Source organism: Crocuta crocuta, unplaced genomic scaffold, assembly GCF_008692635.1.
Source record: "Crocuta crocuta isolate KB4526 unplaced genomic scaffold, BGI_CrCroc_1.0 scaffold705, whole genome shotgun sequence".
NCBI classification, from domain to species: Eukaryota; Metazoa; Chordata; class Mammalia; order Carnivora; family Hyaenidae; genus Crocuta; species Crocuta crocuta.
The window spans coordinates 880,749-896,029 of record NW_027527827.1 but is presented as its reverse complement, the minus strand read 5'-3'; the positions used below and the strand labels follow the sequence as shown (position 1 = coordinate 896,029).

At 39.8% G+C, this 15,281-nt stretch overlaps 1 pseudogene; it reads right to left on the bottom strand.

Moving 5' to 3' along the window:
- Positions 1 to 261: 261 nt before the first annotated feature.
- LOC144243457 (programmed cell death protein 10-A-like) lies at positions 262 to 2,942 on the bottom strand (annotated as a pseudogene).
- Positions 2,943 to 15,281: the final 12,339 nt, after the last annotated feature.

Genomic DNA, 15,281 nt, shown 5'->3' with positions numbered 1-15,281 from the left:
TAATAATTCCTAAAAAAATGATACTAACAAAAGTGATGTAAAATTTTCACTGTGAGATTGTGATTAAACTACATTTTACAAAACTATGGCATAAAATGGCAATAACCCCATTCAACAGCCTGGATTAGACCCCTTCAGGAGAGGCTGGTCATTTATACAGACTTTATTTTTTATTTTTATTTTTTATACAGACTTTAAAATGTACAAATAAGGTAATTCAATACTGCCCCTGAGAAATACACCTCTTAATGTGTCCAACTTTTAGGCCACAGTTTTGAAGGTCGGAAGTATCGAGTTGGTTTGAGGAATTAGTTGGTTGGCACTGACGAACACATTTACTGCCTTGCCATCTTTAAAATAGGTTTTCAGAGTATCCATGAAACTTCTGGAGTCCTTTACAAATTCTTTCTTTGGTGTTCACCTGCCCTGCAGTTCTGGTATTGATATTTCTTGAAAACATTATTCACTGTATCAATGATTTCTTTTATTGTGCTAGTTAGATCCTTGATCATCTGCAAAAACTTCACTCTGTCACTGGTCTCATGTGAGATCTTACTAAGAATCTGGGTAGGTGTTAATGCCTTTTCATCTAGCCCTAGAATTCTGACTTTGGGGGTTCAGTCATATCTTCTTCTACATCATCAGCTGGCCATTCAAAGAAAGGACTCTGTGAATTAATGTCTACATTTTTTCCTTTAAAATCTTCATAATGATGTCTTGGGTGAAACCTGCATATTCTTCCCTGTTCTGATGCAGTAGTCCTTGCGTTGAGCCTATCTGAGGAATTTTCTTTAGTTTGCTTTCTATCTCTTACTCTAAAGAAGGTGTCTCAGACAAAGAAATAGGAACTTGCCCATGTACTGCCATGATCTCAAGTAATTTTGAACAGGGCCAGCATAGTATAACATCTACTAGAACTTAAGTGCTTGGTACTGATAATGAAAATCCATTACATTTATAGTGCCTTATAGTTTTTTAAAAATGTTTTACCATGTATCAATTAATCTTCACAATTGCCACTAACACTTGTTTATCACTCCCTCCTGGGTATACAGCACTGTACCGGACCTTTATTACTCTATCTGATCTTTGCAATGTATCACAATGAAATCAAATTTTCACATGCAATTAAACAAAAATGTACATTTTTCTTAACAGTGACCATCAAAATGCCTTTTAGGACAAAAACTATAAGAGGAGATATCTTGATCAACAACTTGGAATAGAGGTTGGAATCCTGAATGTGTGGTTGTTAGCAGAAACCCAAGGAAAACAGAGAAGGTCAAGAAAATTGGAAAAAATCAGTATAGTAGAGTGGAGTTTAAATGCAGAAAGAGTGTCCAGAAAAACCTCACTGATATGACCATGAGAGATAAGGACCTTAAAGGATTCTCTGAAAGCCAGGGGAGGGTTCTGGAATTTTTAGATTTGAGCTCATTTTCTTTGTATCTCAAGGAACAGGGAATTCCTATTCCTGTCATATTATTTACATACAGATAGGGAAATTAAGGATAAAAAGAGGGGCAACTTCAACTCATAGAGTTGGACACAAATGTGTCTGCCTTGAGTTTCTACAATGGGTCTGAGGTCATAGGCTTATACTCCAGCCCAGACATACTTGACTCCACGCCTCCTCTTTCAGCTAGACCACTTGTGACCCCTGAGGACAGAGAGAACTAACCTGAGCCAAGGAAGAGTTAACAAGCCTGTTTCCTGTATCAATGTAGAGCCAAGAACAGCGGTAGCTCTATGTGAGCTTCCACAGAAGTAGTCTAAGGGATTGACAACAACAGTGTCTGATCTTTTCCTCCCTGCTCCCAAGCTGAAGAACGGTGCTGAGCTTCCCAGATGTCAGGGGACAGGAAGCGAAGTGTCTTAGAAATATTTCCAGAATGTAAGAGATACAAACAAAGGTCCTGGAGACCCTTGGAAAGAAACAGATCATGGGCCCCCTTCTTTTTCCAGCCAAAGGAATGCCCAGAAGGGGGACACAGAGAAACCTCAGCTTCTGGGAATAAACGAAGGGCTGTGTTCCCAAGAGGAGCTGCCTCTGACTGTATTCACTGTTGAGACATCCACAGAAACACCAGGGGAGCTCTTTTTGGCTTATGGAGAGAGCTCAGCAGGTGTCTTGCATGTCTGCCACCCCCCGTTGTGTAAACCTAGATGCCTAAGGAAATAAAACCCCCATAACGAACAACAGAAGCTACTTGCGTTGGGTGCTTACTACATGCCAGGCACTGTCCTGAGAATTTTCAAGTATTATCTCATTTAATTCTCATGCTACAGCCATGAGGTGGGTGACATCATACCGATTCTACTGATGAATACATAGAGAATCAAAGGAGTAAAAAATAACTTACCTGCTATGTGTCAAAGACCTCTGGTGATACAGAGCATGGCAAGGTGTTGACTTTCCCCATCACTGAGAAGACAAGATAATCATGTCCCCAGACTGTTCTATTAGAGTGAGGCACACACGGCTAGATAAGGAATGCACAACTTGCCCCCTGGGAAATGTGATGAGGATGGATTCTGAGAAACACTGGGAAGAGGCTCAGCTCAGTTCTAGACCATGGAGTGGTAAGGTGGAGCTTAGGTTTCTAATCAAAGGTTGCTGTGTAGCCAAGTTCTAACATCCAGGTTTGGATGGGGGACCTGCATCTTCGGTTAGCAGGGCATCGAGAAGGTTCCCCCTTTGGGATTCTCAGTGGGATTGAGAGCCCACACTGCCTACATGCCGACCCTAGCTTGGCCATCCCATGGCTTTGTGATCTTGAGCAGGTTGTAAGATGGGCTAACAATAGCATCACTTTGACAATACTGTGAAGATTAAAGAAACTGTATGTGTGTTGGCAAGTACTGATTCAAGCCTCACAGCCTGCCGCTGATAGCCTGTCACCTGCTGCAGGCTGAGTCTGCCTCCACGCTGCACGCTCCATGTTCCCACACCACAGACCTAATATTCATCAGGCTCGTGTATGAGAAATGATGGAAACGTACCACCTTTGTGACTGTGCTCAGGGAACGCGATTACTCTCTCTGCTCCCTGGCCAACGATACCACAGTTGAAGAGTGACTTTAGAAAGAAAGAAGATGTATCCAGAATCAAGACTAGAGTGAAGAGAGTGAGGTGCCTAGAGCTCAACACTGAGGGAGGCACTCATGCACAGGACCATGCAAGTGCTGTGTCATGGTTTTATTTATTTATTTTTAAATGTTTATTTATTTTTGAGACAGAGAGAGACAGAGCTGGAGGCGGGGAGGCGCAGAGAAAGAGGGAGACACAGAATCCGAAGCAGGGTCCAGCCTCTGAGCTGTCAGCACAGAGCCCGACGCGGGGCTCGAACCCACAAACCGTGAGATCATGACCTGAGCCGAAGTCGGATGCTTAACCGACTGAGTCACCCAGGCATCCCAATGTGTCATGGCTTTAAAGAGAAAAGCCAGAGGGCTAGGATTTCAACATTTGAATTACTGGTGGGTATACAGTTTATATAAGATGTATTTATTTGTTAGGTAAATTGTATTCCTCAGAAGTTGTTAAAGTGAAAAAATTAGCTTAATTTAAATACATTGAGGAAATTTATTAAAAGAATTAACTTAATTTTTATTTTTTTAATTTTGTTTTTAGTTTATTTATTTATTTTGGGAGAGAGAGAGTGAGCGAGCCAGGGAGGAGCAGAGAGAGGGGGAGAAAGAGAATCCCAAGCAAGATGCACACCATGAGCACAGAGCCTGAGGGGAACTCAAACTCACAACCGTGACATCATGACCTGAGCTGAAATCAAGAGTTGGACACTTAACTGACTGAGTCACCCAGGTGCCCTAAAGGAATTAACTTAGGAATGCATTTGTAGAACCAAGAATTCATTGGAAAATAATTGACTGTTTACCAGGAACTGAATTTTCCTTTGTTGTGTTCAGTTATACTCTCTTGTAGAAATCAGCTATGTATGGGGTGCCTGGGTGGTTCAGTCAGTTATGTGTCTGACTCTTGGTTTCAGGTAAGTCGTGATCTCACAGTTCATGAGTTCGAGCCCCGCATGGGACTCTGCGCTGATAGTGTGGCGCCTCCTTGGGATTCTCTCCCTCTGTCTCTTCCCTGCCTGTGCTCTCTCTCTCTTTCAAAATGGTAAACCTTTAAAAATAATAAAATAAAAGTTGCCATGTTTTATGCATGTGATAGCAGAAGAAGTAAATTTATGTCAGGATTTCCTTGTATTTTCTTACATGCAAGCAATGCAGCCATAAGGGAAGTAAAGTATCAAAGAGTATCAAAAAAGTGCCATGAAGTTTTCTATTATGCTGTGAACTAGGTTCCAAAAACATCTTGAAAAGATGCAACAGTGCTGTGTGAAGTCTACAAGAAAGAGTCTTGCTAGCATTTTGGCTACTTCATAATTCTCAAAGAACCATCCCTTATCTTTTTAAAATCTGCTCTTTTTGGGGGCACCTGGCTGGCTCAGTTCACTAAGCATCCAACTCTTGATTTCGACTCGGGTCATGATCTCACAGTCATGAGATCAAGCCCCAAGTCGGGCTCTGTGCTGACAGTGCGGAGCCTGTTTGGGATCCCCCTTTCTCTTCCCCTTCTCTCCTCCCCCTCAGAATAAATAAATAAACAAATATTTTTAAAGATCTGCTTTCTTTTTCTGGTTTATTGGTCGTTTTTTTAATCTTATTTTCTTTTTCCTCCTTGAGTAAATTCTGTGGGGTTTTTGTTGTTGTTGTTCTTTTTAACTTCTTCAGTGGAGAACACTTAACTTATTAATTTTGATCTTTTTTTAATGTTTTATTTATTTCTAGGAGAGAGAGAGAGACAGCATGAGCAAGGGAGGGTCAGAGAGAGAGGGAGTCACAGACTCTGAAACAGGCTCCAGGCTCTGGGCTGGCAGTCAGCACAGAGCCCAACGCAGGGCTTGAACCCACGAACCGTGAGATCATGACCTAAGCGAAAGTCGGACGCCCAACCGACTAAGCCACCCAGGCGCCCCAATTTTGATCTTTCTTTTGGGTGTACACATTTAAGACTATAGTTTTAGCTGCATCCCTTTATTTTTGCAATAGTGTATTCCTTCCCAAGTTCTAAATATTTTATATTTTCATTATATTCCTTCTTTGTTTCATAACATATTAGGGGTGTTTTTTAAATTTCCAAGCATGTAGATGTGGAAAGAAGGATAATCTTTGTGCCTAATTGTTTTGTTTTGTGGCTGAAGAATGTGGTCTGTGTAATATTAATTCTGGTATGTATTTATTAAGTTTTCCTTTGTGACCTTCTACAGGATTGTTTATATATATTCATTAGATCACCTTTGATCATTGTGTTATACATGGATTAGAACTGCCCATGTAAGTTACAGATTTATCAATTTCTTTCTGCAATTCATTCAGTTTTTGCTCTATACAGTTTTAAGGGATATTTTCTTTTTTTAAAATTTTTAACATTTTTATTTATCATTGAGAGACAGAGAGAGACAGAGCATGAGCATGGGAGGGCCAGAGAGAGAGGGACACACAGAATCTGAAGGAGGCTCCAGGTTCTGAGCTGTCAGCCCAGAGCCCAATGCAGGGCTTGAACTCACAAACCGTGAGATCATGACCTGAGCTGAAGTCAGAAGCTTAACCGACTGAGCCACCCAGGTGTCCCTTAAGGGCTATTTTCTTAAGCAAATACAGATTCATGATTTATGTATTCCTGGTGAATTTTTTTCTATGTAATGATTTTTTTCTTTAATAATAATGCTTTTTGTCTTAAGGACTACTTAACTATAATTTTTTAAATCTTTATTTATTTTTGAGAGAGAGGGAGACTGCAAGTGGGGGAGAAACATAGAAAGAGGGAGATACAGAATCTGACACATGCTCCAGGCTCTGAACTGTCAGCATAGAGCCCGCTGCAGTGTTCGAACCACAAACTGTGAGATCATGACCTGAGCCGATATCGGACACCCAACCGACTGAGCCAGCCAGGTGCCCCAAGGGCTGTTTAATTTAAATTTATATTATTATACCAGTTATATTCTGATTTTGATTTTGAAATGCATGGCACATCTTTTTCTATCCTTTTATATTAAAAATTTCTGCCTAACTCTGTCTTAGATACACCTTTTATTAAAAGAAAAAAACATATAACTGAATGTGTGGTTGTATTTGTAGTTTTTGCTTTTAAAGTCCAATCTAGAGACTCTGGAGAGATGGTAGTGACAGTTTTTCTGTCTTTTTTGGATCTCCACATGAAAGCAGACATAGCAATTAAATAGCAAAACCAAAACAAACAAACAAACAAAAAAACAAAGATCCATGCAAAAAATTACAACAAAATTAGCAACAACGTATCTCCGATTATGGCAAATGGAGACAAACTGTCAACAGCTACAAGAAACACGTGGTGTCAGCATCTGTGCAGGACAAAGTAGAGGGCAGCAAGTAGGGTTGTGTCTAATGTTGACCAGAATGCCCAAAACAAGCAATAGTTATTTACTGGAAAGCACAGTGGGCCAATTTGGACCACCAGACGACACTGAGAATGAATTTCTCTCTCTCTAATACCAAGTGGCTGAAAGGGTTGGAGCAGTTTAACCTTTATGAACTCTCAATCCTGAAATGGGCTTCCTTTCAATAAAGAAATCATGCTGTGGAGAAACTACTAGAAGTAGAATAAAACTGAGCAATTTAAGGAAAATTCAGATTAAAAAAAGAGAAGATTCAGTCCCAGGTGGAGTAAACAAGACAGTCAGGAAATCTTAGGAAGCAAGCAGCCATATTTTTAAACACTACATAAAAATAACAGAAGAGGGAGCTTTGTGACATTAGAAAAGCTTTCCTGAATGCCTCATTCTGAAAGGTCAGGATAACCAATTTTATATAAATATGAGCAACAGAGAAGTATCAAGGCAAATCGCATGTAAAGTTATAATAAGAAATGAGGCAATGTGGAACATAACAGTTCTAGAGATGATGAAAGCATGCCTGAAAAGTATGCTCACAAACAGATCAACATGCAACTTACCATTTCAAAACTAATTAAAAGACATCAAGAAAATTATACTGGATATTAAAACATTACATAAATAAGAATTTTTGAAGCTGAGACCTGAAATGATAGAACTTAGGAAAGAACTAAAAGTAAGAGAAAATATGCTTTAAGAAATTAAGACTAAAATAGAAGGATACAGTGTGGAGAAAACACACAGCAAATGAATTAAAGGAAATAGAAAATGAAAACTATTTTTCTAATCAGAGGAAGTAAAGATACGAAACACTTTCAAGAGAAAGTGACAAATACAAAAATGGACAAAGAAGATCTAACATACAGATACTAGGAGTCTCTGAAAAATAAAACCAGAGCAAAAGAATAGAACATGTGCAAATTTTTAAATTAAAAAAACCCTGAAATTTAAAAAAATGTCACTACCTTACACTATCAACTTAAAATGACCAATATCAAGAAAAATCCTAGCAAAACCTATAATCTTTCAAGAAAAAGGGGAAAATAATCCTTTGGGCATCTACTAAAAAAGATCAAGTGACTTCCAGTGGAAATACATTAGTTTTATACCAGACTTTTAACAGGGATATATTTTATCCCTGAAGAAAATAGATAGCATCACTAAGAATAAAAGTGTGAGCAATGGTTTTCCTATTCACTAAAACTGACTTTAAAGTACACTGGACACAAATGATTTGTTATCAACATGCAAGAATGAATGGGATAGTAATCTAAAGGGCCCTTCCTGAGGAATTTACTACAGAATAAGTTTCAAAACCTTAAATGAATGAAGGACAAAGACTAAATAAGAACTTGAGGAGGAGAGTGTATTATGTAATGGATGTTTGGATAATGCAGATATCGTAATGTAGATTACAATGTGATCAGAATGGCAAGAACTATGTCACATGCCAAGAACCTGGAGCAAATGTTACATTTCATGATAAAGCATTTAATTTGAAGTCATGAACAAGTCAGAGATGCCCCATCACCTCTTCTATTCAATATCATACCAGGGGTCAAAACAGGTTTGAGGTCAGGAGGAATTGAGTAACTTTCCCAAGGTCAAGGTCAATTTGAGTGTAAGTAATGGAGTTAAGACTGCTATCTGCATCCGGTGAACAGCAGCACCTGGTCTCTTACTTACTACTCCAGTCTCTCCATAAAATACTGTCATTTCTCTGTTTGAAACTGAGCTGGTATATTTTCACCTTAAAATCAGAGTAAAGGAAAAATCATGTAATCTAAATAGATTAAAACCAACCAGTTATCTCTCCCAAAAATATTATTCTAGAACTAAGCCAACGTTATTTTTTAATAAACATATCTAGTCTGCTGCCAAGAAACACACAGGTGACCAGCAGGCACTTTCAAAACAAAACAAAACAAAATTTAAGTGTGAGAAACTTGGAGAGTGTGCTGTGTCCTGAAACATGAGTAAACCCCTAATGCCCTATTTATGGAGTAGGTCTTGCGTTGATACATGAAGAAGCTCTTTTAATTAACTGGACAGGAATTTAATATCTTCACATATGCAAGGCAAGTCCACTTGCGCCGGCAACCAGATACACCGGGCTTTGTATATTAGTTCTGCTCTTTTGGCTTCTGAGTGAACTTTCTAAGTCATGGGCATTTCAAGTTGTCTTAAGTAAATGATTCTTTGACTCAAGTGTTCCTTGGGAAAATTAGGATATGCTAACCAGTGGCAGAGAGCACAAGGTGACCCAATTAATTAAAAATATAATTAATAATAATAATAATGGTAAATCACAAGAGCCCGAATAAAAAGAGCCAGGAAACTAATTTGCTGAATATCCTGTGGTCCTTACTAAATGTGGACAAAGAGATCTTCAGAGCCTTGCCAAAATGTGAGATTTGCTATTAGAATACCGTGCAAGTGCCTGTCTGTTCTTGCACGACTTTTTCAGAAATCATTTCCAATGGTGCCCTACTCAGGTAGTTTTTATTTTCATCTTAGTGGTCCCCTGAATTCTCAGTTTAACAAAAGTGAGAACAGTTTTCCTAGAAACAGAATATTATTTCATCTGATATTTTCCTTCAAGAAATTTAAGAGTGTCACACTTAGGATAAACATAACACTTCCTACAAAATTTCTTAGCTGTACCATTTATATCTTTAGCATTTTATCACCACTTTATGTATTTCACAAGGGTCCACAAACTCTGTCTCTGTTTATGAAATTATATAACACTAAGAGTAATTGTCATAATTCTGATTTATCTGTAAATGATCTCCCCATCAAAATTCATATATGATTCTTCACGCAAAAGCGCTACAAAGCTTTTCTGTTTTTATTTCTGTCTTTCGTAAAAGTTGATGGTGATTACTACCCAGGGGAGACATAGAGTAAAACAGTCTTTGAGTGGAAATAAATTTGTTTACTTTTTAAAGATTTAACTATATTTCATATACTAAATTCTTTAATTTTCATTTTTTCCCTCATTCAGCAAATTTTTATTGAGTCTGTACTGTGTGCCGGACTCACATTAATATTCTTTCTTACAAACCAATCTTTTCACAGGATTACAAAAAAACAAGATCATAGAATTTGACAGATGAAAGGTGCCTTGGGTTATATTTCAACACACTGATTTTAGAGAAGATGAGGGGATTTTGCAAGAGATTGCAAAGGAACTTTGCAAAAGTAGTATCAAGCCTAAGAGAAATTAGCTGTTTGGTGCCTGGATGGGGCTGACACCCAGACCTCTTGACTTTGGTGTCAGGACTTTCTCTGTCGTGATTGACTTTTTAAAATTTCTAGTATGTTTGTTGATGAGAAGTTCATCAGAGTTCATGTATTGTACCTGGAAATGGTTACTGGTTATTTCTTGTCACAGTGCTTCTACTTCAATAGAAGAGAAATAAATCTTCATGAAGAATGTTTATAATCATAGTCAAGAAACTTAAAATTACTTGCTTCTTTTGATTCAATAATTCCACTTTTAGGGGTGTATCCTAGAGAAATAATCAGAGATACACACAAAGATTCATGTGCAAGTTTATTATTGCAGACCTTTTATCAAAATCTCCTACTGTAAGTTATGTGACATCTATCTGGTAGATTATGATACAGTTCCAAAAGATGTGGAGTCATGGAGCAAAATCCACTTCATTTTTAAAAGGTAACTTTTTTAAAGGTAAGTTTTTAAAAGGTAAATTGCCTACAGTCTAATTTCAGTTTAATAAAATGAAATTGGATGTGCGAGGTGGTACATTTTAGACTGAAAAAAGTAGAGCAAACTTGTAAGTGTGATTATAACCACACTGATGAGTTGGGTCCATTTTTGAGTAATAGAATTACCAGTGGGTTTTAGTCTTCTTTTATTTTTTCTACATATCCAATTTTATAAAACAAACACATATGCACATATAAAAGAGGAGGAAAAGGAATGTTATCTTAAGAATACCTTCTATTCGAGGTACACTGAACAGGTGGCCAAGCTGAACAGCCACCCACAAGAAAAAAATTTGAATTAAGTGAAGCCATAACACCCTCCATTTCACACTTTTGGATGGTCTCCTCACTACTGGCCTGCCGTAGTGCTGTCTTTCCTATCTGGATAGAAACAGGGGGCAGAGGGCACTCACAGAACCATAAGTGCTCCAAGAAGGTAACGCTTGGCAGCCTGGTCACGTGGTTCCTGCAGGGAGCTGTCCCCCTCCTCCAACTCCTCCCCAGCCTCTCCACCCGCCCACCCTGGCCTTGAGACCATGAGGCTAGCCCCATCATGCCCTTGCATGCCCGTGTGAGGCCCCAGGTCCTCCCAAGCGGCCCTGCCTCGCATGTCTCTGTGCATCTCCTAATCTGACCCAATCTCACGTGCTCCTTCATGACTCCAGACACTTCCACTGCAGCCTGGGAAAGCCTGCTTGGTCAGCAGCAGCATGCCCTACATTGGCCACCTTTTCTTTGAGTATCTCCTTCACTTTTGTCCTCTAACTGAAACCTGACTGTCTCCTGGAGCCATCCCTTGTTTGAGAGGGGCTGGTTTTTTCTTTCAATTTTTTGAATGTTTATTTATTTTTGAGAGAAAGACAGGGCACAAGCTGGGGAGGGGCAGAGAGAGAGAGGGAGACAGAATCTGAAGCACACTCCAGGGTCCAAGCTGTCAGCACAGAACCCAACATGGGTCTCAAACCCACCAACAGTGAGGTCATGACCTGAGCTGAAGTTGGACACTTAACTGACTGAACCACCCAGGTGCCCCAGAGAGGGGCTGTTTTTTCATCCTCTGCCACTGGGCTGGAGGGTGAGTTACCTGTCCTCTGTGTTTCTCACTGTGGCTTGCAAAACACTGTCACCCCCCCACCCCCCGAAAAAAACCCAGTTCTGGTGGAGTTCATGCCATCAGCATGTACTCTGTCTTGGGAATCCATTTCTTTAATGTCTGCATTGTTAGCTTCAAACCTGATGGCCTGACAGGGCTCCGAAAACACGTATGTGGAGTAAACCCACACTTACGGCCTCTCCTGGCTGTAGGTCGTGGAGGCAGTGCCTCTGTACAGGTTGTGCCATCACATCCAGGGTAAAATGATATCAATCATAAGTTGAAATGATTAGAAGAAGAAAGGGTTTAATGCAGAGCCCACCGCCTCACTGACTATTGTGTCCCAAAGGATTCAGAAAGGAAATGAGCCGTTGTCCCATCAGGGCAACTCCAGTGAACCAAAGAGAGAGCCCTGGGGATCTCAGCCCTGGCACAGCCCAGGCACACAGCAGGCCCTCCACACATACTTGTCTGCTGACCCAACAATGGGTTTCAGTGCCATGCCACACAATTTAAACTAGTGTAGCCTATAAATTCCCGGAGTCTGACATTTCCCATTCACTAATCCACAACTTAGCAGGTCATGTGATCTTTGTGTTCGAATAGTTTACTTCAAGACTGGACTGTGTAGGATCTGTCCCAAAGAAGAATAGAAAACAGATGGACTTACGAGTTAAGACATGATTGCTTACTTATAACTCCAAAATTAAAGCATAAGGCTAAAGCACACTCTGAAAGCATATGGTGCTTTTATTTGACTGGATGACTATTTCCATCTCTGATGGTTTCTCCTGCTCACCTTTATTTATCTGACACATGAGCCCAAGAGCATTGCGACTCATTCTCTGCAGTACTTGCTGTCTTCCAGCAAATACTTATCAAGTGACCTCCATGTGGCAACTGCTATGGGAAGTGCCAGGGATGTGACAATATATAGACTGATTGTGTCCCTAACCTGTTTACCTTCTACCAAAGTGGCAGATAGGCATCTCACAGATTTTTATTTTATTCCTTTTTTTTAACTAATTAATTTATTTTGAGAGAGAGAGAGAGAGAGGGAGAGTAAGTGGTGAAGGGCCAGAGAGAGAGGAAGAGAAATAATCCCAAGCAGATTCCATACTTTCAGAACAGAGCCCAAAGGGGAGTTCAATCTCATGAACCATGAGATGATGACCTGAGCCAAAATCAAGAGTTGGATGCTTAACTGACTGAGCCACCCAGGAGCCCCTATTCTGATTCCATTTCATCCTGTTTCTTTTTAATAGCCTTAGAATTATATCATAAAGTGATAAATACCATTTTAATTGTGGAACATTAACAAAGTAACTTTACACCCAGTATCTTATTTGATGCTCAAAAATACCCCATGGAGTAGGAAAGGAGAGGCTAGTTTTACTGTTGTCACTTTACAGATGAAAAAGGCAAGGGGTTGAACAGAATGATATTAACTAGAGTCATTCCAAGGGTACATAGAAACTGAGACACACATTGGGTGGGGGGCAAGCAGGAAAGGGAGAAGACAGGGGTTAGCATCTGCCAGAGAAAATACAGTCCATACACACTGCCTGCCATCACCCTTTGAAATTTCTTAGACTGATCTGTTAGTTGGTTGGTTGGTTTGACTTTTACAGGACGCATATTGCTGCCACATGCTCTTGACCTCCATGCCTGCACATCTTGCCTTGGAAGGTCTGTTGACCAAGTCTACCACTGATCATCCTTTTTTAAATATTTATTTTTATTTGTTTATTTTTATTTTAGAGAGACAGACAGCACAAGTGAGGGAGGGACAGAGAGAGAGGGAATAAGAGAGAATCCCAAACAGGTTTCATTCTGTCAGCACAGAGCCCAGTAGGGGGCTGGAGCCCACTACCCTGCAATCATGACCTGAGCCAAAATCAAGAGTCAGATACTCCACCAACTGAGCCCCGCCCCCCCAGGCACCCTTATCTTTGATCACCCTAAACAGATATCCTCTCACTGGCATTTTGTGGGAAGACTCCTGGCAGGGCGTAATCCATCAGTCTTAGGAGCAGGGAACAGGATGTCTGTCCAGACAAGTTTGCCAACGTCCTCTGACTTTGTGCCCCTTGAATACAGGCACTGTGTCTTCCTTCTACTAACTCCCACCAGAAGCTTCTAAAAGCACCAGACAAGTGATTACTGAAGAGGTCTCCTTAAGATCAAATCATCATAATTAAATACAAAAATATGTTTTTATTTGGAAATGATACCAAAGCTCTGAAAACTAGATATCTAAAATAGAAGGAAGAAATCTTATAAAACACAATCAGCAAGGCTGGGCATATTTATGTCTGTATCTTTCACGTTCCAGGGCAGATGGCCTGGTCCTGGGCCGTCCAGCTGACTGCTATTATTTTGGAGAATGTGCGTGTACTATGTTACCAGAGAAGTCAGGGAGGGGAAATTTCTATTAGATTATCTAGTCTGAGCAGCCCCTTTTGCAAAGTTCTTTTTCTCTATTGTTAAAGTGGCTGTGTGTGTATCTCTTTGTGGTTTTTAAATTCTAAAGAAATGTAAAAAAATAACAAAAAGCCAAACAAAGGAATGTCGACTCAGTTAAGGTAAGCATGTGCAAAAGTGGGGCCATCTCTTCCATTCCTCTATAGATTTGGAGTGTAAAAAAACATCAGTCACTCAGAATCCAGGTTAGCCTTGAATGTTTTTTGCTTAACTTGACTATTTAAACTTTTTAAGTTGGTTCTTTTCCATTCTACATCTTAGGAAAAAAAAGTAGAATATTTTTAGATGAAAGAAATAACATATTTTGTGAACAGGTGGGGAGCTAGAAAATTCCAGTCACCAGGTGTCACACTATCAAACAGCAGGTGTAAAAAGTGGAAAAATAACCTTCTAGGGTATCTGGGGAAAATTCCAAGAAAGGCCAGACAGCAATTATCCTAACCCTTGGCAGCCATTTTGCTTTGCAACTTAACTACAAAGAAAATATGACTATTAAAAAGATATATGCTAATTAGGAGCATCTTCTAATCCAAACCCAGGGAGAAGCATATAGAAAGCAGAGTAGAAGCACACAGTACCTGTTTTTTGTTCTAAAGTTATTCTCAGAGGCAGTGCCCATCCTTTATTCACTTGCTTATGGAAAGCCTGCATATCTTTCCAGTCTCAGAATGTTATCACTTCCAGAAACTTTCTCTGGTTCCAGTCAAATTACCAACACTGTTCTAGGTAGTAAGGGATCAGCAGCAATCAAAATAGATACTGGCTTCATCATACTGAGCATCTAATGGAAAGAAAGACACCACACATTCAGCAACCATTCACTGAGTGCCTACTATGGGACAGGCACTGTTTCAGTGATACACATTAACGTGGTAGACATCAAAACCATGTACTTAGGAGGGGAAAAGAGGAGTTGTAGGGGGTGTGTGTGTAAATTTATGCAAGTTATAAGCACATATGCAGTACCACAATTGTTCATAAATTATATTAGAATTATTTTTAAAAAAAGCAAATGACATTTCGATCGTAATTTACAGTGTACAAAGCACCTTCACATCAGGATCTTATCTGATGCTCAAAGAAGCCCCTTTGGATGGGGAGGAGAGCTAGTTTTAATGACTTCTTTTTAAAAATTTTTTAAATTTATTCTTGAGAGAGAGAGAGAGCACACAAGCAGAGGAGGGGCACAGAGAGAGGGAGACACAGAATCTGAAGCAAGCTCCAGGCCCTGAGCTGTCAGCACAGAGCCCGACAGGGGGCTCGAACTCACCAATGTGAGATCATGACCTGAGCTGAAGTTGGACGCTTAACTAACTAAGCCCCTCAGATACCTCTTAATTACTTCTTTTTACAGATGACAAATGTAAAGAACCAGCAAGTGGCATAAATCTATAAACACATGACCTGGAATGTACTGCAAATTCAGAAAGGAGCTGCCTCTAGGGAGGAAGGAAAGATGAGGCGTGAGGCAGGAGAAAGGAGGCAAGGTGGCTTCAGATTTGTCAGCAACATTC